Raw genomic sequence first — 3,992 nt, 5'->3', positions numbered from 1 at the left:
CAACAACAAGAGAGGGAGAGGGAGAGGAAAAAAAATTATAAAACCCTAATTCACAATTATGTTTTTCTACCTTACTCTATTTCTCTCATAGAGGGGTTTATATACACTTCCATTAGGGTTTGATAAGAAAGATCAAACCCATACCCAATAAGTCAACTTGATCCACTAGCATTAAGTTTGGTTCAAAACCAAACCAAATTGGTTCATCATTAAACCAAATTAATTTTGATTTATAACTAAACCAAAGTGGATCCAACCTCGTCTACAAGAGATGTGGCCCAATAAATATCTTCCATATTTCCCCTTTATCTTATCCTACTAGATTTAATCTCTTTCAATCTAAGAATTCAATTCTCAAAGTTATTTTACATCTTTCAAATATACTCGTAGTACGTGTGACCCAATAGGTTCCCAGTTATGTTGATTGTTTATAATTAACCATTAATTATGAATCGATCATGAGTGACATCTAGTAGTACATCTTGATCCCTAATTGATCAAAAAATTATAATTGATCAAAAAATTATAATTGATCCTAGAACTAATTCTAAACACTTTAGTAGCTACAGTTATTAGTGTGTATATTCTTTTTACTCAACTTATACCCATTTGGTTTAAGATATGGTCTAAGTGTTAGTTTCCACTAGGCTGGCTACGTCACACCTAATTCAAATAATAATTTCTTTTGTTGTGGATTCAAATTACTTTAAAACGTGTCCAAGAAGACCATCCTCTTGATATGTTATGTTTTGGCCAAAGACTTATGAGTAATAATCCTAACAAGAGATCTTAGGGTATACGTCTCCTTTATAAAAGGTGTGGTGAATCCTCTATGGGTTATTCAAACACTTTCGAACATATTGACTTATACCTAAGCATCTCAAACTTATACCTCCTAGGTGATGTTTTCTAAAATGTCAAACTATACATCTTCATGACCAAGATGACTTGAATACTTCAAGTCTATGAAAATTTGCACTTGAGTTAAATGAGATCTTCATTGACATATAAAGAACCATATGAAATCTCATAGCAGATTACATCCAATGAACTAGTTATCCATAATTAGCATTCACATGTTAACTCTTAGCATCTCAATATTTTTAGCCAGTGAAGATCGATTGTTTGGATAAACAAAGGAGTATAACATATGCCAGTCTCACAGAATCGATGATGTCCAGTCTCATCAATTCATCGACTAGAGAAGATTTCAATACTTACATAATTACATATAATGAGATACTCACTAATTGTTATCCAATCACAATTTCTATCATGCTATGCATTGTATTGTAAACTTCATTAATTGAGTTTAAGATCAAAGAGAAAGCAAAGAAAACTTGATGGAATTAGAAAGTTAAAACTTGAGTGGAGGGAATAAAAGAGAGAGTTGCTTTCTTGAAGTGGAGGAGAAGAGGAATTTGATGTGGGGAAAGAGATTTGGGTTTAGAGTGGGGAAGAAAGGAAATTGCTCTAAGAAGGAAGAGAAGAAAGGAAAGTTTCTTCTCTTAGGGTTAAAAGAAGAAAGGAGTGCTTAAAGAAGGGTTGAGCTCTTAGATTGGAAGAGGAAAGAAAATAAGTTTGCTTTGGAGATGGAGAAGGAAGAAAGGAAGATATTGAGAGTTTGAGAGATTTGAAAGGATGTTGGAGGAAGAGATTAAGGTTTTAAAGGGAGATGGTAGCCAACAGTGGTAGAGAACATAGGCTTAGGGGGATTTAGGGTTTAAGGTTTAGTGGAGGAGAAGAGGAATTTGATGTGGGGAAAGAGATTTGGATTTAGAGTGGGGAAGAGAGGAAATTGCTCTAAGAAGGAAGAGAAGAGAGGAAAGTTTCTTCTCTTAGGGTTAAAAGAAGAAAGGAGTGCTTGAAGAAGGGTTGAGCTCTTAGATTGGAAAAGGGGAGAAAAGAAGCTTGCCTTGGAGGAGGAGAAGGAAGAAAGGAAGATATTGAGAGTTTGAGAGATTTGAAAGGAGGTTGGAGGAAGAGATTAGGGTTTTGAAGGGAGATGGTAGCCGATAGTGGTGGAGAACACGAGCTTGGGTGATTTCAAAACCCCCTTCATGGGCACGACACCATCATGCGGCTTGACATGGCCAACCTATGGATCTCATGGGTTGTCTCGTGTGGCAGTGCATAGGAACTGACATGGGCGAACAAGCCTCCATGGCTTGGCCATGGGGAGTTCTGTCCCATCCGATTTTTTTTTTTTTTTGAATAAAACTTGGAATAGGGGCCATGATTGTTAGGTCACACGATCAAGTCATGTTTCCCACTGAAGTGCTCACAACGCCCGTGGTGGTTGCCACGAGTAGCATATGGAACTCCCTGGTCCTGAAACATAATAAAATAAAGGTAAGAAATGAAAAGAAATAAGTTATAAATTTGGGTTGCGTCTTAAGAAGTGCTTATTTTAGGTCATTAGGTTGACCCTTGTAAATCTCAATCGGGAGCTCATAGTCGGAGGAGGTTGCATCTCTTTCCTGTCTCCATAAGCTCATTAAGGGAGTATCTCTTAAATCTTGCTCGTGTCGGAAAAAGATACTTCCTTACTTTTATATCACTAGCTCTTGGCCCTTGATTAAATACGCTCAACGCTAAAGGATCATCAAGGGGAAGTCCATGATATTCTTCTTTTGTCACCTGCTATAGACAATGCACCCTGCAATAAACATCCTCAACAAAAGATTGATTAGTAGCCTTAGATTGATGAAATGTAATTTTGTTTTCACCAATTGCTAAAGGGAGTTTATGATTTATAACATCGATTATGGCTCCAATGGTGGCTAAGAAAGACTTTCCTAAAACATCGGGAGTCTGAAGATCCTCATCCATAACAAAATTAGTAGGAACAATAAAATTTACAATCTCTTCATTTCTTACACCACTTCATCCTTCTTGCTCTCCTTAGGTTCCTCCAAAACTTTACCACTACTCAAAATGATAACATTACAATGTTCCACATGATTTATCTTGGGTCAACTTGGAAATCTATCTATAACCCTTGAAGAGGAACAAACAACCTGCAAAGTTAGATTTTGTGACATCTCAGTATAATTATTGAGCATACCTGCAATGTCTTGAAGTTATTGCATAAACTCTTCCATTTGTTGTCTAAACTCCTCATTCTGTTTGGTTTGAGTTGCAATGAAATTTTCTAGTCACAATGAAATTTTATGACGGTGGTCCATAGTTGACTTCTCCAACATGATCTTGATTGTTCTTATATTTTTTTAGGGCTCCTCTAACTAAGGTTATAGGTGTTTGAATATGGATTATTCTATGGTCGTTGGCTGTAGTTGTAGATGGTATCCACTTGTTCCACCACTAGTTGTAGGTGTAAAGATTATCACACAGTAGATAGCTACATGACTTGTTGCATCACAAATCCCATAATAATCATTAATAAATTTTACATTATATTGATCAAACCTTCGAATTAGAGCGTTCATCTTTGCAGACCAGAGTTTTGTTCACCTAAAAAGAGAAAAATAAAAAAAATAGCAATAAAAGGTAGAGAGAGAGAGAAATAGCAGCAAAAGAAAAAGGAAATAAAAGAAAAAGGGAAAATAAAAAATAGAAATAAAAATAATAAGAAAAAATGAAAATCTAGATTAACCAAATTGTAAATACCACTAATATCAACTAAGCACAGTCCTCAACAATGACATAAAAAATTTAATGTGTGATTTATGCAAGTGGACGACCATCATCAAATAATAAAGTATCATCCTCTAGGACCGTGGAGTCAAGTATCAGTCACATGCAAAGTAGGCTATCTAGATGAGTCAAAATGGAGAGACTTTGTTATGAAAGTAAACGATATAAGAACGAAAAATGAGAAGTTGGGAGAAAATAGGTTTTAAAGGCAAGTTTATGACTTCGATTTCACCACAATGATCATTGATACCCTATTTGTAATTTTCTCTTGAACCTCAATGTCAGATATGCTTGAAAGTGGTCTATCCTAAAGTAACTAATATTTTCTTTCAGAC

Source organism: Zingiber officinale, chromosome 1B (genome assembly GCF_018446385.1).
Source record: "Zingiber officinale cultivar Zhangliang chromosome 1B, Zo_v1.1, whole genome shotgun sequence".
NCBI classification, from domain to species: domain Eukaryota; kingdom Viridiplantae; phylum Streptophyta; class Magnoliopsida; order Zingiberales; family Zingiberaceae; genus Zingiber; species Zingiber officinale.
The sequence above is the reverse complement of the archived record's forward strand: the minus strand, read 5'-3'. Positions refer to the sequence as shown.